This window comes from Oncorhynchus mykiss, chromosome 10 (genome assembly GCF_057628025.1).
Source record: "Oncorhynchus mykiss isolate SJ-2025 chromosome 10, ASM5762802v1, whole genome shotgun sequence".
NCBI classification, from domain to species: Eukaryota; Metazoa; Chordata; class Actinopteri; order Salmoniformes; family Salmonidae; genus Oncorhynchus; species Oncorhynchus mykiss.
In genome coordinates, this window is record NC_143031.1 from 30,240,865 (window position 1) to 30,263,409 (window position 22,545).

Consider the following 22,545-nt stretch of genomic DNA (forward strand, 5'->3'; position numbering starts at 1 on the left):
AAACCTTACTGTACTGTAATGTAGCTACGTACACATCACAATAATTCCTGAGGGAACCCAAAACCAAATCTCCTGTGCGCGCTGGCCAGCTACTACATTTTTAACATCTATTAGTTTATCATCACGGGAGACTATGACACGACCAAACATTCTTAATTTCATTTCACAATAGTTTGATGCAACTGTTGGATTGGTGTCCTCTCCAGTTCTCCTCTCTCATTCGCTAGTTCTCCTCCCTACTCTCGTTAGGAAGTGATTTTATGTGGGTTTCTGAGAGCAGGGCCATCTGCAGATTCAGCGGTGGAGTGTGGGTTTGGTCGACCTCTCAACTATGCAAAAATGTGTTTTTGTATGTGTGTGTGTGTTTATATGGGGGTGGGGGGAGGGAGGTTAATGTGTGCCGAGATGTTTAGCATGTGGTGTGTGTATGCTTTATAATTATGGAGTCTAGGAATGTAGCCTACAGGGCTGGTTCCTGGCATAGGTCCTGGATCTGTGGACAATATGTGTTTCCTAGAGTACTTCCCTTGGGACAGCATGTGCTTGCCACAAACGGATCAAAAACACACTATTAACATACAATTAAATCTAAAGGACACACACAGGTCCGCCTTACAATGACGGACAGTGTTTTAAGGACATAGTCTAGTCTAGTTCGTACCTGATAGCCTTGTAGATGGCAGTGTGATTGCTATGGCCACTCCTCTTCCATCGAAGGTCAGCACCTGAAACAACAAAAGTGTACATTTGAAGATACTTTATGCCATAACATAAGATAGCTATTAAATATCAATGTGAAATGTAGGCTATATGCAAAATAAATACATTGAACAAAAATATTAAACCTAACTTGCAACAATTTCAAAGACATTACTGAGTTAAATTCATTAAGGCCTAATCTACAAACATGGTTTGTCAACTATTTAATAATTTCTGTATCTGTTGGTCACAAAAAAAGTAGGGTGGTTGGATCAGAAAACCAGTCAGCATCTGGTGTGACCATCATTTGCCTCATGCAGCGCGACACATCTCCTTTGCATAGAGTTGATCAAGCTGTTGATTGTAGCCTGTGGAATGTTGTCCCACTCCTCTTCAATGGCTGTGCAAAGTTGCTGGATATTGGCGAGAACTGGAGCACTCTGTTGTACAAATTGTGTACAGATCGTGCATTATCATGCTGAAACATGAGGTGATTGTGGCGGATGAATGGCAAGACAATGGGCCTCAGGATCTCATCACGGTATCTCTGTGCATTCAAATTGCCATTGATAAAATGCCCCACTGCCACTATGGGACACTCTGTTCACAACGATGACATCAGCAAACCGCTTGCCCACACGTCGCCATACATGCTGTCTGCCATCTACCTAGTACAGTTGAAACTGGGATTCATCCATAAAGAGCACACTTCTCCAGCGTGCCAGTGGCCATCGAAGTTGAGCATTTGCACACTGAAATCGGTTAACCTGACAGCGCTAAACTGCAGTCAGGTCAAGACCCTGGTGAGAACAACGAGCACACAGATGAGAATCATACAGTTACATAGATATTATTTTTGATGATATCGTACTGTATCATTTTTGACTATATCACAATATAACTTGTGCTAGTTTGGTGTAGCTGCACCAAAACTCCAGCATTTTTTATTCAGAGCTTGTTCTCCATCGTTTTCAGCACTTTTATTTCCATGACTGATTAAAACTCGTTTTCTCATGGCTCTCTCTTGTCCCTCTGCAGAAGACATATGGTGAGTAATATGTTTGGAACATCGAATCGCAATAAAATCACAGTATAGAATCGCAATACATATCGCATCGGCACCTAGGGTCGTGATAATTTCGTATTGTGAGGTTCCTGGCAATGCCCAGCCCTACTTGGAAGAGAAAAATATATATAATTACACATATAAACACCAGTTTCTAGAAATATTTGTTGTTGTCAAAGCAAACAGATAATAACAATGGCTTCCAAGAGGGGAGAGAGGTGGATATCTGCTCATTCTTTGCTTATTCTAGGCTTGGACTTAACATGCTAAACACTCTAACAGCAGTAAAACAATAGGATGAATAGGTTATATTATGGGAAAAGTGAAATATGATATTTCTGTAGTCTCTTTTATGATCTAGTTCATTTTTGTGCATTATCCTTAACAGGATGGGGAAGAAATAACCATCTAATAGATTTTTGTCTTTGATTGAAAAAAAAAAAACACAGATCAGTGGGATAGCCTACACTGAGATGCTTGGTTCTTAAGTGAAACTGCTAGCATCCTGCTGTGCCCTCTCATGCTTATTTATTTATCTATCTGTGAAAGACTGCATTCAGCTTTTGTCAGAATACTAATGGTTGAGTACAGACATATTTTTTGTTAAGATCTCAATTCCCAAATTCCTTTTGGTAAATGTCCTGTAACGAGTAAACATGCCAACAATGACCCGAGCTCCAACCAGCACCACAACCACATTCTGTTGCTGCAGACGGCAGCCATGTTGTTCCTGAGAGATGTTTACATGTAGCCAAGTCCCAGATCAGTTTGGCCGTCTTGCCAACTCCTATGCTCATTGCCATTATTTTGCATGACAATGACTATAGAAGTTGACCAGACAGACAGCACAAACCAATCTGGAATTATGCTAATTTACGTGTAATGTGGGGTTAATACCAAGAAAGAAAGACATGGCCCTCTTTCATTTCATTATTGGATCTTGGGAAGCCTGTGAGAGACATACGCAGATACAAAGCACTATTGACAATGATCAGAAAAATGTGGTGCAAAAACCGATACACACAACAGTCTGCACAAATTTTCTAGCATTTTTCAGGATGAGAAATAATAGTGTGATTCAGTGATGAGTTGGTCATCATACCAGGTTGATGGAGTGTGCTCTGATGTGCTTCAGGATTAGAGAGGAGGCCATTGAGATGCTCCATTCTACATTGGGATCGTCTGGCAGATCTCCGAAAGATGAAGAGGGGAAAATGTTACGAGTTACACTGGGGCTCTGGTTGAAAGTACGAACAAATTTGAAAATGTATGCACTCACTCACTCACTAAGTCGCTCTGGATAAGAGCATCTGCTAAATGACAAATGAAAGTAGTGCATTATATAGGGAATAGGGTGCCATTTGGGACATATGCAGTATTAACAGAGGCCTATGCAGGCCCTTCTCTCCCTGACTAGAATACTGCAGCACACCAACAAACCAAAACAACAATTTAACAAAATGGTGGCCCAGTTTTAGAATTAAAAGTTTGTTTTTGCCACTGAACCACACCGCTGGATTTACCAAATGTAGCCAACTTCTTACTATGCAGAATATTCACACACTAGAAAATGTGTTCTTTCACATTTCACTTACCCCTACCTACATGTTCAAATTACATTGATTAACCGGTACCCCCGCACATTGACTTGGTACCGGTACCCCTGTATATAGTCTCGTTATTGTAATTTTATTGTGTTACTTTTAATTATTTTTTTTACTTTCGTTTATTTGGTAAATATTTTCTTAACTCTTTCTTAAACTGCATTGTTGGTTAAGGGCTTGGAAGTCAGCATTTCCCGGTAAGGTCTACCTACACCTGTTGTATTCAACGCATGTGACAAATACATTTTGTTTGATTAGATTTATGCCAGCCAGGGTATATTGTGGCTGTGAGGTTAGGGGTCAGTGGAGCCTTAGCATATCCTGGCTGACGCAACCGACGTGACTCACAGCGCACGGAGAGCTTTGACCACAGTGGTCTGGAAAGGAGGCTGTTTGTTAATGCAATATTTACTCAGTAATTGTGCAACAGGTTTGATTGGTTCTCTGAAATGTAATTTTTTTCTCAGGGGTTGAGACCTCTCGTTGTTTGGATTTGAAAATTCAACCATTGTAATTTAAACGGCCGGCGCTTGGGGGCTGTGTGTGGCTGGGTGTTTGAGTGATAAAGACACAGAGGCGAACCAAACAGTAAAAGCACAGCCCCCATTATTGTCGACACATTGTGCCGACAACATCATAGAGTCATTCCAGACTCTGAAGTCAGGAGGACAGAGTTTTAGGTGTTAGCTAGACTAGCCTTAGCATCCTATTATCTGAAACTACTGCCCAGCGAGAAGAAATACCATAATAGCTACATCACATACACAGCACTGGGTTCAAATAGTATTCAACCCTTTTCAAATACTTTAGATGTGCTTCATTGAGCCATAGAATTTCTAAACCCAGACACGTAACATCGCAAGACTTCCGGGAACGCTTGCAAAACCAGGCGGGGGTTTAAGACCTCAATGAGAAGTGAAAAATTCTTAGTTGATTTTCTCAAAATCTAAAAGGCACAAGCTAGATTTGGGCCATTGTAGTAAGTAGTTGAACATATTACTCTAACCACGTGAGTGACAAACTGACATATTTTCATTTTTGTAAAAAAACAACAACTTTATATTGAAGGAGTGCCTTTGATTTGATGGCCTGTACATGCACAGTTTGGTGTGAGATGACAAGTGGCAAGATTGGTAGACTTTAGAGAAGCAAGCAATTACTAAATGTACTGAATAAGACTCACATTCCTTTCAATCTCTTATCCAGATCTTTACAGAGAAGCATATTTTGTTTCTTAAAAAAACAAAAATCTTACATAGAATTAAGCATTATGATTATGGCTCAGATTGCAGGAAAAAGCTGTTTCAGGTGTCAGGAAATTGCTAAAATTCTCCAATTTGCAGATGTGAGGCCTAACCCATATTTCTGACCACCCCCCATCCTTCCTTACATACTTAATGCACATTCAGATTTTTGGGATGCATGGGCCCTGCCTGACACAATGGAACCAATGGAATAGACCCAAAAAGTGCAAACCCACCCATCTCAAGGCAGAATCAATCAAGCAGTCATCGTATTTGAAAGATTTCAACAACTATTTGGACCCAGGTCTGAATCTCACAATTTCCTGAGCTACCCAAGTCTGTCCATCAGACAACCTGATCACTCAACACACCATCTATCTATGGGGGGTCACTCATTGGCTAAATGTTGATCACTCTCACAGCTTCCCCCCTCCCTCTCTCTCTCTTGCACACTTTCCCTCGCTCTCACTCCCATTAATTCTCTCTCTTGCGCTCATGTAGTCTTTCATTCCTCTCTCCTGCCTCGCTCTCCCTCCAGAGACATCAAACATTAAAAAGAGAGAGAGGCAGTGGAGCATGTCAAGAATGATTCCGACACACTCGGGTCGACGCAGTTCAGATGAAAACAAGGCAGGAGGAGGCAGTACAGTTTCTCTCTCTCGCTCTCTGGTTAGCCATTTCTCTGCTAGCAATATGTTGATATGAACCACAAGAATAGGAGGTTTGACTGGTGCAAAATGGATGCACAGGGCTAATAGAACGCATGATGACATTGGACGTACTTGGTTAAAGAACACAACCACAGCTCAACCTCGGGGAACCATATGAGAGAGAGAGAGCAAGAGGGCGGTTGTGTCGAGAAAGAAAGGGTAGACACTGGACAGACAGCAATGACCTGATGTCTTGTACATTTTGAAATGAGGATGGGGGGCAGAGCTGATTGGGTAGAGGGTGAAAAGAGGTTGTCCCACCTCCCCTTGGTTCTTCACAATGGGGCTGGACAATTGTTCCTGTGGAGGGGCTGATGGATCAGGACACAAATCAAATGCCTGCCCGTGCTATGGGGGTCAGGCCTTAGAGTTGCTGTGTCACAGGGATGGGGGCTGGATGCAGAGGGCTGGGGGACATGGGGAGTATTGTGGGTTTGAAGTAGTCTGCACTCCTACATCATTATGATGATTATGGTTATATGTTCCATGTTGTCTTATGTTTTGGACTTTGGTCCAAAGCATTAATACATGGCTATTAGGTTAGTATGCATGGAGGCACAATGTGGAAAATTTTTGACACATTTTACATTTTGACATTTCCTCTGGTTGCAAAGGCGTGAAACGTCGAACAATAATGTTCGGCTTCACAACCACATCTCCAATAACAAGGCTTGCAAATAACACTAAAACACATCATCAGTTTTAATCCTCACATACCCTTCACAGCTATTGTCTATTTGTTGTAAAATGTTGCATTGAAATGCAAATTAACCTTCCTGTTCTTCCACAAGCCTGTAAAAAAAGAAGTAAGATTCAGTTTTTACCCAGGCAACCGTAGCTAAGCAAGAGGTCAAGGATAATAAAAAACGAAAAATTAACAAAAGACAGATGATCTACCTGACCTTTCTTCAAGCTGGATGCGGAGTGACTGTTGGCTGTTCTATGGCAACAGTGCCAAACGCCCTAAAGTAACCTCCCCCTCCCCTTCCCTAGTCCCCCTCCTGCTTGCAAGCATCTGGATGGAGTGGTTGAACATTGGCCCAGTAGACTAGAGGGCACTGGCTTGTTTAGTCTGGTCAAATGGGTCAGCCAGAGGCCTAGGAAACAGCCAGGCAAGTTCGAGCTGCTATCCCCACTGTCAGGTTTATAGGGCATGCTGGGACAATGCTGAAACCCACCACTGGATGGTTGACTCCTTCACGGCACACTGACCTTATATGGCACACAAAATGTCTTATATAAAAGAAATCACTGCAATATTGATGGGAAGTCTAGTGTAGTCTAAATTGACTGTTACGCAATGTGTTTTGTTAAATGTTATCTTTTACAGAGGGGATGATAGGCTGTGATTTTACTTTGAATATTTCTACAATGTTTTATTTGTACCCTAATAGGCCCACATGTATTTAACCTAAAAAAAAAAACAACTGTAGCAAATATTGTTCAGTCAGATAAAAGCTACGATGCAAAAACACAGCTTCCTCTCAATACATACACACATTATTTACTATAAGCTGAGCTCCTTGTCACTTTATTTCCCCCATCCAAAATGGCCAGGGGTACCCTTGAGACGATGAAGCGTTTCAACCAGACAGAAAAATCTTTACTCTGGGGAAATTCCATGGTAAGAGAATGACACTGAGACAGAGATTTAATACTCTAAAATGTATGTCAAACAAAAACCAATGATTGCAAAGTTAAACAAACCATACAACTACGCACAAGGACTACTTTTAACAATTTCCACAGAACATTTGACAAAAACACTAACTTAAAAGAGCAAAGTTTGGTAACAGAATGACTGCACAAACGGCACAAATCGTCATTGTGTTAACAAACTTTGCATTTGCAATGTTTTTCAGGTAAATGTGCTTTAAACATTTTTTGGGGGGAAATTGGTAAAAGTAGCCCATGCACATAGCTGTATGGTTTATTTAACTTTGCAATCATCGATCCCCCCCCCCCCCCCGCACTCTCTTTACTCTTACTGGATACCAAAACAACAAGTTGGCTAGGACACTTATATCCTACTGAACTATCCGGGTCATCTTCCTTAGCAAATACTGTATCTACTTGGTGCAGTGGAAAGATCAACATAAACACATGACGTATTTGAATTTATGGAGAGACGCTCAGGTCCAAATGAGGCTGTGATGGGGCCACTGAAGTTAGTCACCTCTGCAGAAGTTATAAAGCAGTGAGGTGGGATGCATCTCAAATGGCTCCCCATTCCATATATAGTGCACCAATGACCATAGGCATCTTGTCAAATTTAGTGCACAGTATTTGGAATAGGGTGCCATTTGGGATGCATCTATGAAGTTGCTGCTGTAGTCAGCCAGAGGGAAGACTTCAGTAGTCTGTTCCATGCCAATGCGGCGACCGACAAGTTCTCTCCCTCTCATGTTGTGCAGGGAGTGGACAGGATGAACAGAGGACACGCCAGTGCAAGTGGAGCGGCAGTGGAGCATGCTCAGATCAGGGCTGATCACAAAGGCCATGCCCCATGATGCACTGGGGCCCTGCACAGAGACTGTCAACACAGCTGTCCTATTCAGCGGGCATTAAGGTCTGATGAGAACGAGGAGCCAGCCAGCCACCAGTACAGCCTCATTTGGACTGACTGACTGTTTAAAAGAGAGGCAGAACACTGTCTGACAAGAGAGCGATAGATAGAAGATCAAATTAGAGAAAGGAACAGCATGCTTCACTTAGGATATGTTTGCATCACATGATAATATTTTTAAATAACATTTTTTATTTTAGACAGGTCTAAATAATATTTTTTATTTTAGACAGGTCTAAATAATATTTTTGCTAATGCCTGATTTTTAAACGTTTTGATGAACTTCAGTGCCTTCAGAAAGTATTCACACCCTTGACTTTTTCTTCATTTTGTTGTGTTACAGCCTGGGATTTTGTGTCACTGGCCAACATGCGCCTTTCTTTTTCCCAACACAATTAAACCAAAACCACGGCCCGTTATTCAGAAGGGCGTTCTACTACGCTCCCATTGGCTAGCTGCCGTTGTCTCACTCACAGGCGACGAGCGCAGAGACAGTGACCTTCCAAGGTAACGCAAGGGTGGAAAGTGGAATTTACCAATTAGCTGCCTACCGTAATCCAGGCCTATTATTATCATGTTTGGTAACATGATTCAAATGATGTAAATTAGCCTAGCAGAAGCTTCTAAAGCCATGGCATCATTTTCTGGAATTTTCCAAGCTGTTTAAAGGCACAGTCAACTTAGTGTATGTAAACTTCTGACCCACTGGAATTGTAATACAGTGAATTATAAGGGAAATAATCTGTCTGTAAACAATTGTTGGAAATATGTATTGTGTCATGCACAAAGTAGATGTTCTAACCAACTTGCCAAAACAAAAGTTTGTTAACAAGAAATTTGTGGAGTGGTTGAAAAACAAGTTTTAATGCCTCCAACCTAAGTGCACGTAAACTTCCGACTTCAACTGTACACACTCCAGCAGTCAAAAGTTTGGACACACCTACTCATTCAAGGGTTTTTCTATATTTGTATTATTCTACATTGTAGAATAATTCTACATTCTACATTGTAGAATATTAGTGAAGACAACACTATGAAATAACACATATGCAATCATATACTAACCAAAAGTGTTCAAACAAAATATATTTCATATTCTTCGAAGTAGCCACCCTTTGTCTTGATGACAGCTTTGCACACTCTCAACCAGCTTCATGAGGTAGTCACCTGGAATGCATTTCCATTAACAGGTGTGCCTTCTAAAAGTTCATTTGTGGAATTTCTTTCCTTCTTAATGTGTTTGATCAAATCAGTTCAGTTGGGACAAGGTAAATAGTACCCGCAAAACACCAGTCTCAACAGTGAAGAGGCGACTCCGGGATGCTGGCATTCTACGCAGAGTTGCTCTGTCCAGTGTCTGTGTTCTTTTGCCCATCTTAATCTTTTATTTTTATTGGCCAGTCTGAGATATGGATTTTTCTTTGCAACTCTGCCTAGATGGCCAGCATCCCGGAGTCACCTCCTCACTGCTGATGTTGAGACTGGTGTTTTGCGGGTACTATTTAATGAAGCTGCCAGTTGAGGACTTGTGAGGCCTCTGTTTCTCCAACTCAACACTAATGTACTTGTCCTCTTGCTCAGTTGTGCACCGGGGCCTCCCACTCCTCTTTCTATTCTGGTTAGAGCCTGTTTGCACTGTTCTGTGAAGGGAGTAGTACACAGCGTTGTACGAGATCTTCAGTTTCTTGGCAATTTCTCGCATGGAATAGCCTTCATTTCTCAGAACAAGGATGGACTGACGAGTTTCAGAAGAAAGTTCTTTGTTTCTGGCCATTTTGAGCCTGTAAACAAAACAACAAATGCTGACGCTACAGATACTCAACTAGTCTAAACAAGGCCAGTTTTATTGCTTCTTTAAATCAGAAGAACAGTTTTCAGCTGTGCTAACATAATTGCAAAAGGGTTTTCTAATGATCAATTGGCCTTTTAAAATGATAAATTTGGATTAGCTAACAATGTGCCATTGGAACACAGGCGTGATGGTTGCTGATAATGGGCCTCTGTACCCCTATGTAGATATTCCATAACAAATCTGCCATTTCCAGCTACAATAGTCATTTACAACATTAACAATGTCTACACACTATTTCTGATCAATCTGATGTTATTTTAAATGGACAGAAAATCTGTTTTTCTTTCAAAAACCAGAAAATGTTACGTTACAGCCTTATTCTAAAATGGATTTTAAAAAATCCTCAATCTACACACAATATCCCATAATGACAAAGCGAAAACAGGTGTAGGCATTTTAGCAAATTTATAGAAAATAAAAGAAATAGCCTATTTACATAAGTATTTCAGACTCTTTGCTATGAGACTCGAAATTGAGCTCAGGTGCATCCTGTTTTCATTAATCACCCTTGAGATATGTCTACAACTTGATTGGAGTCCACCTGTGTTAAATTCAATTGATCGGACACGATTTGGAAAGGCACACGCCTAGAGCGGTCACGAAATTTAATCAGCAGGTGATTGTCAAGCAAATAACTGTCATTCTCACGGTAATTTACAGCCAATTAACATACACATTTAGCATCGCTAGGCTTCCACACAGAGCCTTCAAGCCACTGATGCAGACCTTTACATTTTAAAAAGTCTAGTAAATCCATGTCATAAAGCCTACACATTCAGAATAAATCCATTATTTATTTTAGACAGGTCTAAATTAGCATGATATGAAGGCAATGTAGTCAGAAGAACAGAATATTTCAGAAGAACAGAATAACATACTCTTCTGAGTTGTCATTATGTTAGGTCCTGATCTGGCCATGCCAAATGGCTGTGGGCTACACTAGTTCATTTAGCAGCCAATATTTGCTTAGAATTCCGTAGTAATATTTTATAGTATGAAGAATACAATTGAACTAAGCTGAATAATATAAATAGAAGGGATAGTTTCTCCAAACGATTTGAGGGAGTGCGCACGTGGCTATTCTGTGTAGAGCAGTTAACAAAGAAATAGGTACTCCTATATGCTTCATTTAGAGTTATTAATGAAACTTTAGTTCTACAAACGTTGTCGATGTTTTAAACATTTTAAGGCTGCATGGTGCGAAAAAGTTGCTTGAAAGGAATGAGCTCGGCTTTGTTTTTTGCACAGGCTGTACAAACATCGTCAGTCTCGCATTCACAATTTGACAAGCACTTCATAATGCCTAGAATTTCATGGCCGCATCCCCTTTGTGTGGCCGTAACGCATCCTTAAAAAATCCATGCCTTCTGCGGCCAGTGGCAGCGTTGTGCCCTTCTTCCCGAGTCCCGCGCGCCACGAACACCTCTTACTCATATTGCTCTCAATCACGTGATCAGGTCTTTCTCACAGGCTACAAGTGACTCTGTGTGTCCTTATCCAAATCCGAGGTGCATAGTGAAGATATTGGAAGCACTGTCCACATTTACTTTGTCAGCCCCAAAAAATAGTAGGCCTAACGAACAGAAAAGCACTAGCCTATGTTAATCTTATATACCCCATAGTACAAAAGTTGTCCTATTCTGTGCAAGAAATTAATATTCTAAACAGTCTGGGACAGTAGGGGATAGGATAGATCCCAAATTAATACAACCACTAGCATTAAAAAAACTTGGCTGACAAAACAGATTATCAACATTTTAAGCTAAACATTCTAAACTATTAGGCTATTTCTTCACATTATAAGCGCAGCAATGCACACATGGCAGTAGGCTATAAGCGCAAATGTTCCATTAGCGGGAAAACACAATTATCAAAAGGTGACAGCAAATGCGCTTATGCAGGTAATGCTTTTATTATAAAAAGGTGGATTTTTATGGTGAAAATTATCTTCCCCAAACTTGAAACTCACTCGCTGCTTATGTATGCCAGTTGCGCTCTACACCCCTTGCGAAGCAGATTAATGTGCTTAATTTTAACAAGCTATTTGGCCACTTTAGCGGTTTATGGGCGTGAGGTGTGCGACTATGATTCTAAAAAGTCACAAAAGAGGCATTGTTTCTTGCCTTATGCTGGGCATCATTCACAAGTGATAGGTTAATAGTATCAGCCATCAGACTATTCTTGATATAATCTTGTCTTTACATATACTATATTACATAACAGGGGCAAAAATACATGAAATCTATGCACTTATAGCGAATGGAGGACGCGTTTGCCCTACCTGACTGTTCATTTTTATGCCAGCCAGGTAGGCTATACATCTGTTGTAAAGATAAGCAATGTGCTTAATATTAGGAAAGTAGATAAATACAGTGGGGCAAAAAAGTATTTAGTCAGCCACCAATTGTGCAAGTTCTCCCACTTAAAAAGATGAGAGAGGCCTGTAATTTTCATCATAGGTACACTTCAACTATGACAGACAAAATGAGGAAACAAATCCAGAAAATCACATTGTAGGATTTTTTAATGAATTTATTTGCAAATTATGGTGGAAAATAAGTATTTGGTCAATAACAAAAGTTTATCTCAATACTTTGTTATATACCCCTTGTTGGCAATGACAGAGGTCAAACGTTTTCAAAAGTCTTCACAAGGTTTTCACACACTGTTGCTGGTATTTTGGCCCATTCCTCCATGCAGATCTCCTCTCGAGCAGTGATGTTTTGGGGCTGTTGCTGGGCAACACAGACTTTCAACTCCCTCCAAAGATTTTCTATGGGGTTGAGATCTGGAGACTGGCTTGGCCACTCCAGGTCCTTGAAATGCTTCTTACGAAGCCACTCCTTCGTTGCCCGGGCGGTGTGTTTGGGATCATTGTCATGCTGAAAGACCAAGCCACGTTTCATCTTCAATGCCCTTGCTGATGGAAGGAGGTTTTCACTCAAAATCTCACGATACATGGCCCCATTCATTCTTTCCTTTACACGGATCAGTCGTCCTGGTCCCTTTGCAGAAAAACAGCCCCAAAGCATGATGTTTCCACCCTCATGCTTCACAGTAGGTATGGTGTTCTTTGGATGCAACTCAGCATTCTTTGTCCTCCAAACACGACGAGTTGAGTTTTTACCAAAAAGTTATATTTTGGTTTCATCTGACCATATGACATTCTCCCAATCTTCTTCTGGATCATCCAAATGCTCTCTAGCAAACTTCAGACGGGCCTGGACATGTACTGGTTTAAGCAGGGGGACACGTCTGGCACTGCAGGATTTGAGTCCCTGGCGGCGAAGTGTGTTACTGATGGTAGGCTTTGTTACTTTGGTCCCAGCTCTCTGCAGGTCATTCACTAGGTCCGTTCTTGTTATCATTTTGACCCCACGGGGTGAGATCTTGCGTGGAGCCCCAGATCGAGGGAGATTATCAGTGGTCTTGTATGTCTTCCATTTCCTAATAATTGCTCCCACAGTTGATTTCTTCAAACCAAGCTGCTTACCTATTGCAGATTCAGTCTTCCCAGCCTGGTGCAGGTCTACAATTTTGTTCCTGGTGTCCTTTGATAGCTCTTTGGTCTTGGCCATAGTGGAGTTTGGAGTGTGACTGTTTGAGGTTGTGGACAGGTGTCTTTTATACTGATAACAAGTTCAAACAGGTGCCATTAATACAGGTAACGAGTGGAGGACAGAGGGGCCTCTTAAAGAAGAAGTTACAGGTCTGTGAGAGCCAGAAATCTTGCTTGTTTGTTGGTGAGCAAATACTTATTTTCCACCATAATTTGCAAATAAATTCATTAAAAAAATCCTACAATGTGATTTTCTGGATTTTCTTCCCCCTCATTTTGTCTGTCATAGTTGAAGTGTACCTATGATGAAAATTACAGGCCTCATCTTTTTAAGTGGGAGAACTTGCACAATTGGTGGCTGACTAAATACTTTTCTGCCCCTTACCTATTGCAGATTCAGTCTTCCCAGCCTGGTACAGGTCTACAATTTTGTTTCTGGTGTCCTTTGACAGCTCTTTGGTCTTGGCCATAGTGGAGTTTGGAGTGTGACTGTTTGAGGTTGTGGACAGGTGTCTTTTATACTGATAACAAGTTCAAACAGGTGCCATTAATACAGGTGGAGGACAGAGGAGCCTCTTAAAAAAGAAGTTACAGGTCTGTGAGAGCCAGAAATCTTGCTTGTTTGTAGGTGACCAAATACTTATTTTCCACCATAATTTGCAAATAAATTCATCAAAAATCCTACGATGTGATTTTCTGGATTTTTTCCCTCATTTTGTCTGTCATAGTTGAAGTGTACCTATGATGAAAATTACAGGCCTCATCTTTTTAAGTGGGAGAACTTGCACAATTGGTGGCTGACTAAATACTTTTCTGCCCCACTGTATATATTAGGCCTAGCCTATTTTTAATAGAGGCCATCACTCTGTTTTCTCGTGCAAGTGCATAGCCTAAAGAAATGTTGTACAACATGAGTACATGGGCTCTCATGAAGTGTTTGATTAGATGTTTGATTACATTTGCACTGATGTCAGAGTGAGAGGGACAATATAGTGCTGAGTACCAGGTAGTAGGGCAAGTTTGGCAGGCTACAATTGACCAACAACAGCATCAGAGCTTGGAGAAGCCTAATTATTGTGTCTAAGTGGTCACGTGGAATTTGACTTGCCTTCATGACTCGTGACCACCAGTGTGACGGTAGTATGGTCACCGCAACAGCCCGCAACCTGTCTATATAAGGTTCCACAGTTGACAGTGCATGTCAGAGAAAAAACCAAGCCATGAGATTGAAAGGAATTGTCTGTAGAGCTCCAAGACAGGATTGTGTCAAGGCACAGATCTGGAGAAATGTACCAAACAATGTCTGCAACGTTGAAGGTTCAAGAAAACAGTGGCCTCCATCATTCTTAAATAGAAGGGGTTTGGAATCACCAAGACTCTTCCTAGAGCTTGCCGCCCGGCTAAACTGAGCAATCGGGGAAGAGGGCCTTGGTCAGGGAGGCGACCAAGAACCCAATAGTCACTCTGACAAAGCTCCAGAGTTCCTCTGTGGAGATGGGAGAACCTTCCAGAAGGACAACCATCTCCACAGCACTCCAAAAATCAAGCCATTATGGTAGTGGCCAGATGGAAGCCACTCCTCAGTAACAGGCACATCCCAGCCCGCTTGGAGTTTGTCAAAAGCTACCTAAAGGACTCAGACCATGAGAAACAAGATTCTCTGGTCTGATGAAACAAAGATTGAACTCTTTGGCCAGAATGCCAAGCGTGACATGTGGAGGAAACCTGGCACCATCCCTACGGTGAAGCAAACCGCAGGGACTGTAGCGATAGACCCAAACGGTTACAGGTATCCATATATATATCCTATATCCATCCTTCCCTGCCTTTCTAAAGTCTTCGCAAGCCAAGTGAACAACAGATCACTTACCATTTTGAAACCCACAATACCTTCTCCGCTACGCAATCTGGTTTACGAGCTGGTCACAGGTGCACCTCAGCCACGCTCAAGGTCCTAAACGATATAACCGGCATCGATAAAACACAGTACTGTGCAGCCGTCTTCATCGACCTTGCCAAGTCTTTCGACTCTGTCAATCACCGCATTCTTAAAATCGGCAGGTTCAACAGCCTTGGTTTCTCAAATGACCGCCTCGCCTGGTTCACTAACTACTTCTCAGATAGAGTACAGTGTGTCAAATCGGAGGGCCTGTTGTCTGGACCTCTGGCAGTCTCTATGGGGGTGCCACAGGGTTCAATTCTTGGGCGCTCTTGCTGCAGGTGACTCATTGATCAACCTCTTCGCAGACGACACCATTCTGTACACATCTGTCCCTTCTTTGGACACTGTGTTAATAAACCTCCAACACTCCTTCCGTGGCCTCCAACTGCTCTTAAATGCTAGTAAAACGAAATGTATGCTCTTCAACCGATCGCTGGCCGCACCCGCCTGACTAGCATCACTACTCTGGACGGTTCTGACTTAGAATATGTGGACAACTATAAATACCTAGGTGTCTGGCTAGACTGTAAACTCTCCTTCTAGACTCACATTAAGAATCTCCAATCCAAAGTTAAATCTAGAATCGGCTTCTGATTTCACAACAAAGCCTTCTTCACTCATGCTGCCAATCTTACCCCCTTAAAACTGACTATCCTACAGATCCTTGACTTTGGTGATGTTATTTACAAATTAGCCTCCAACACTCTACTCAGCAAATTAGATGCAGTCTATCACAGTGCCATCCATTTTGTCACCAAAGCCCCATATACTACCCACCACTGCAACCTGTATGCTCTCGTTGGCTGGTCCTTGCTACATATTCGTCGCCAAACGCACTGGCTCCAGGTCATCTATAAATCTTTGCTAGGTATAGCTCCTTCTTATCTCAGCTCACTGGTCACCATAGCACGCGCTATAGCAGGTATATTTCACTGGTCATCCCCAAAGCCAACACCTGCTTTGGCCGCCTTTCCTTCCAGTTCTCTGCTGCCAATGACTGGAACAAATTGCAAAAATCACTGAAGTTGGAGACTTATCACCCTCACTAACTTTGGGCGTCAGCTGTCAGAGCAGCTTACCGATCGCTGCAGCTGTACACAGCCCATTTGTAAATAGCCCATCCAACCAACTACCTACCTCATCCCCATGTTTCTGTTTTTCTGCTCTTTTGCACACCAGTATTTCTACTTGCACATCCTCATCTGCACATATATCACTCCAGTGTAAATTGCTAAATTGTAATTACTTCGCCACTATTGGCCTATTTATTGCCTTACCTCCTTACTTCATTTGCACACACTGTATTAGAGGTCGACCGATTAATCGGAATGGCCGATTAATTAGGGCCGATTTCAAGTTTTCATAACAATCGTTATGTATTTTTGTGCGGCGATTTGCCGATTTTGTTTTTTACACATTTTTTAATCTTTATTTAACTAGGCAAGTCAGTTAAGAACACATTCTTATTTTCAATGACGGCCTGGGAACGGTGGGTTAACTGCCTTGTCAGCTCGGGGGATCCAATCTTGCAACTTTACAGTTAACTGGTCCAACGCAATAACGACCTGCCTCTCTCTCATTGCACTCCACAAGGAGACTGCCTGTTACGCAAATGCAGTAAGCCAAGGTAAGTTGCTAGCTAGCATTAAACTTATCTTATAAAAAATAATCAATCATAATCACTAGTTAACTACACATGGTTGATGATATTACTAGATATTATCTAGCGTGTCCTGTGTTGCATATAATCTGACGGAGCATACAAGTATCTAAGTATCTGACTGAGCGGTGGTAGGCAGAAGAAGTCGCTGCGTTTTGCCAGCAGGTCTTCGTTGTGCGTCAAGCATTGCGCTGTTTATGACTTCAAACCTATCAACTCCCGAGATGAGGCTGGTGTGACCAAGTGAAATGGCTGGCTAGTTAGCGTGTGCTAACAGCGTTTCAAACTTCACTCGCTCTGAGTCTTGGGGTGGTTGTTCTGCATGGGTAACGCTGCTTCGATGTGGTGGCTGTTGTCGTTGTGTTGCTGGTTCGAGCCCAGGGAGGAGCGAGGAGAGGGACGAAAGCTATACTGTTACACTGGCAATACTAAAGTGCCTATAAGAACATCCAATAGTCAAAGGTTAATGAAATACAAATGGTATAGAGGGAAATAGTCCTATAATAACTACAACCTAAAACTTCTTACCTGGGAATATTGAAGACTCATGTTAAAAGGAACCACCAGCTTTCATATGTTCTCATGTTCTGAGCAAAGAACTGAAACATTAGCTTTCTTACATAGCACATATTGCACTTTTACGTTCTCCTCCAACACTTTGTTTTTGCATTATTTAAACCAAATTGAACATGCTTCATTATCTACTTGAGGCTAAATTTATTTTATTGATGTATTATATTAAGTTAAAATAAGTGTTAATTCAGTATTGTTGTAATTGTTATTAATCATTATTACAAATACATTTAAATTGTTATTTATTTATTATTAAATCGGCCGATTAATCGGTATCGGCTTTTTTGGTCCTCCAATAATCGGTATCGGCGTTGAAAAATCATAAATCGGTCGACCTCTACACTGTATACCTATTTTTCGATTGTGTTATTGACTGTATGTTTGTTAACTCTGTATTGTTGTTTGTGTCGCAATGCTTTGCTTTATCTTGGCCAGGTCGCAGTTGTAAATGAGAACTTGTTCTCAACTGGCCAACTGGTTAAATAAAGATCAAATAAAAATAAATGGTGGTGGCAGCATTAGACCGTGGGGATGTTTTTCAGCGGCATGGACTGGGAGACTAGTCAGGATTGAGGGAAAGATGAACGAAGCAAAGTACAGAGAGATCCTTGATGAAAACCTGTTCCAGAGCACTCAGGACCTCAGACTGGGGCGAAGGTTCACCTTCCAACAGGACAACGACCCTCAGCACGGATTTGAACCCGATCTAACATTTCTGGAGACCTGAAAATAGCTGTGCAGCAATGCTCCCCATCTAACCTGACAGAGCTTGAGAGGATCTGCAGAGAAAAATGTGAGAAACTCCCCAAATAAAAGGTGCCAAGCTTGTAGCGTCATACCCAAGAATACTTCAACAAAGTACTGAGTAAAGGGTCTGAATACCTAGGTAAATATAATTTATATTTTTAATAAAAGGTGCAAAAAAATGTATAAAACTGTTTTTGCTTTGTCATTATGGGTTACTGCGTGTAGATTGTAAAACTATTTTATCATTTTTAGAATTAGACAGTAACGTAACAAATTGTGGAAAAAGTCAAGGGGTCTGAATACTTTACAAAAGCACTGTATGTGTATTTGTGCCAGACCACGCCCCCGTGAATGTTTAGTGGTCAATAGCTGCCATTATGTTTTAGGTACTTGTCTGGAAAATAACGTGTTTTAATCTTTGTCCATTGATGCCACATCAAATTTTGTGCAGATCAGTCATTTGATACCAGAAGTGTAGCATTTGAAGTGTTTTTCACTAGATGTTTTGGATGACTGTGTGATAACGCTCTCGGTAGCCGATGTGAACAAAACCTTTAAACAGGTCAACATTCACAAAGCTGCTGGGCCAGACGGATTACCAGGATGTGTACTCAAAGCATGCGTGGACCAACTGTCAAGTGTCTTCACTGACATTTAAAAAAAAATATAATTTGTAATTTTACCCCCTTTTCGTGGTATCTTGTCTTATCGCTACAACTCCCGTACGGGCTCGGGAGAGACGAAGGTCGAAAGCCATGCGTCCTCCGAAACACAACCCAACCGCACTGCTTCTTAACACAGCGTGCATCCAACCCGGAAGCCAGCCGCACCAACGTGTTGGAGGAAACACCGTGCACCTGGCGATCTGGTTAGCGTGCACCAAGCCCGGCACACCACAGGAGTCGCTAGTGCGCGATGAGACAAGGATATCCTTCCGGCCAAACCCTCCCTAACCCGGACGATGCTAGGCCAATTGTGTCTCTGGTGGCAAAGCTAGCGCTGCGATGCAGTGCCCTAGACCACTGCGCCACCCGGGAGGCCTTCACTGACATTTTCAACCTCTCCCTGACTGAGTCGGTAATACCTACATGTTTCAAGCAGACCATAGTCAGTAGCCATGAAGTGCTTTGAAAGGTTGGTCATGGCTCACATCAAAAGCATCCTCCCGGACACCTTAGACCCACTCCAATTCTCATACTGCCCCAACAGATCCACAGATGACGCAATCTCTATTGCATTCCAAACTGCCCTTTCTCACCTGGACAAAAGGAACACCTATGTGAGAATGCTGTTCATTGACTAAAGCTTAGCGTTCAACACCATAGTGCCCACAAAGCTCATCACTAAGCTAAGGACTCTGGGACTAAACACCTCCCTCTGCAACTGGTTCCTGGACTTCCTGACGGGCCGCCTCCAGGTGGTAAGAGTAGGCAACAACACGTCTGCCACGCTGATCCTTAACACTGGGGCCCCTCAGGGCTGTGTACTTAGTCCCCTCCTGTATTCCCTATTTACCCATGACTGCGTGGCCAAACACGACTCCAACGCCATCATCAAGTTTGCTGACTGACACAACAGTGGTATGCCCGATCACCGACAACGCTGAGATGGCCTACAGGGAGGAGGTCAAAACTGGCAATGTGGTGCCAGGACAACCAACCTCTTCCTCAATGTGAGCAAGACTAAGGAGCTGATCGTGGATTACTGGAAAAAGCGGCCCCCATTAACATCGACGGGGCTGTAGTGGAGCAGGTAGAGAGTTTCAAGTTCCTTGGTGTCCACATCACCAAAGAACTATCATGATCCAAACATACCAAGATGGTAGTGAAGAGGGCACGACAAAACCTTTTCTCCCTCAGGAGACTGAAAAGATTTGGCATGGGTCCCCAGATCCTCAAAGGGTTCTACAGCTGCACCATCGAGAGCATCCTGACTGGTTGCATCACCACCTGGCAACTGCTGAGCATCTGGCTGTAAGGCACTACAGAGGGTAGTGCGAACAGCCCAAGCATCCTGCCATCCAGGACCTATATAATAAGCGGTGTCAGAGGAAAGCCCATAAAATTGTCAGACTCCAGTCACCCAAGTTATAGACTGTTTTCTCTGCTACCGCACGGCAAGCAGTACCGGAGCGTCAAGTCTAGGACCAAAAGGCTCCTCAACAGCTTCTACCCCCAAGTCATAAGACTGCTCAACAATTCATAAAATCAACACCAAACAATTTACAATTGATCCCCTCCCTTTTGTACACTGCTGCTACTCGCTGTTTGTTTGTTACCTATGCATAGTCACTGCGTCCCACCTACATGTACAGATTACCTCAACTAGCCCTTTGTATATAGCCTCGTTATTCTTATTGGGTTACTTTTTATTATTACTTTTTATTTCATTCTACTTGATAAATATTTTCTTATTTTTGAACTGGACTGTTGGTTAACGGCTTGTAAGTAAGCATTTCACGGTAGAGTCTACACTTGTTTTTGGCGCATGTGACAAATAAAGTTTGATTTGAAATTGCATTCTAAACTGAAGATCATGATTAGGTGATTATTGGAATCAGGTGTGTTAGCTGGGGTTGGGGCAAAACTGACACCAATCAGGCCCTCGAGGACTGGAATTGCCCACCCCTGCTTTAGGTCAAACGGGGTGAGTGGCGTGACCCTTCAAAGTCAGTATTTTCAATTTCATGGTATAGCGCCACCATCTGGCCAATCTGTGTAATTTTGTAAATGCCAGATCTATATGGCAAGATGCCTCATTCATCAATGTTTTGTCAAAATTAGGCCAGTGTTGACTGAGATATTGTGTGCAACTAACGTACGTACTAACGCACACTAACGTACAGATCCCCAGTCTCCTGCCCAATTTCAAAAATCACATTATTTGTTAGGCTTAATAAATTGACCATCGGTTGACTGTTCTGACAAGGTTACTTAACCACAAATGTATGCTAAGCAGGCACTTCTTATTTAAAATAGCAGACTACTTTCTAAACCTGGATCCCAAGCACAACATGGGTAGTGTATATGCATTTAATAAATTTTTGTTATGTAGGTAAATTAAATAAATTATAAGGGCATCATTTCTACTGGTACAACCAAGAAGCACCAAACTGGCGTAAGACCCATCAATAGGTGTTTTTAAAAGGAATGTGTGGGGCTGATTGGCCAGTATGTTCTCCTGCAAAATGATAATTGTTCTGAAGATTGCTTACTTGCTAGCTTCGCTGACAGACAATTTACTTGCAATCGTGCATAATGACTCTGGAGGCTGGTATTACCAATACCGCACAGCTGCCTGGAAGCTCTTCTCGACGCTGTACACATTGATTGTAGTAATTATTTGGAGAAAAGTAATTACTTTATATGTTGTCATTTAAAGCATTGCTACATAACGACATAAAACATAACACAATTACATGCACCGAAACATTTGCTGTAGCCTTCCGACCTATGCATGGCATGAAGGTTAATGCTATCCGGGATCCTTGGGACCTGAGCGATTCATTAGAGGTGGAAAATAGTCATTTATTTGGTTGCTTGTACATTTTTATTTAGACCTTTTTTAGAAGTACATACCGGCCGTGTCGGCAGTAAATTACGATAGTTAGTAAATCGAAAGTCAATTTTTCGTGAGTAACTACCGTATTTTGACATTAAGTTTGAAAAGCTGTTGAAAGGCTGCTTCCTGGGCTTAATGGAGATTCGCCATTTCAACGTCTCCTGTAAAGCCAAATTCTGGTTCAGGAATACATAGGCTGCTCAAAGGACCAATCAAAACGAGGTTCTATTGTAAACCCACCTTGAGATACACAAATGAAGAGGCATTTAGTTCCTCGAGTCTTAAAATTGTTGGTACAAAGAACATGCAGTCATCATCTGGATAGGCAGTTAAAGAGTGCTCGAACATCGCCAGACAAATCGCTTGTTTCAGATGAGTTGAACTGCTTGTCTCTACATAACAAATTGAAACAATTGTTTACGTGACTTTCCTGAATTCTGCTGATCGTAAATGCATTTTATCCAAACAAGGATAAAGGTACTACGAAAATTACAAATAAAACATGCTTTTTTTGGGGGGCCGTTCTTATAAACATTCCGTATTTTCAGTCTTATTTATCAAAGGTTCCGCCTAAAATAAGTTACTTTGCTACATTTCCTGTTTCTGGAACGCAACATAACATTTGAACCCACGACCATATACAATATCTAATTACAAAACACCGAAAATTGGCATAAGTCAACGAATATCCCGTTGATATGAAAATCAGAAATGTTCTAATTATAATGTTAGTTAGGCATCTGAAAGTTTCCCCGTTTCTGT

General features: G+C 41.8%; 1 pseudogene; it reads right to left on the bottom strand.

The window, feature by feature from the left end:
* Positions 1 to 645: 645 nt before the first annotated feature.
* Positions 646 to 22,269, bottom strand: LOC149979986 (N-acetylglucosaminyl-phosphatidylinositol de-N-acetylase-like; annotated as a pseudogene).
* Between the last annotated feature and the right edge of the window lie 276 nt (positions 22,270 to 22,545).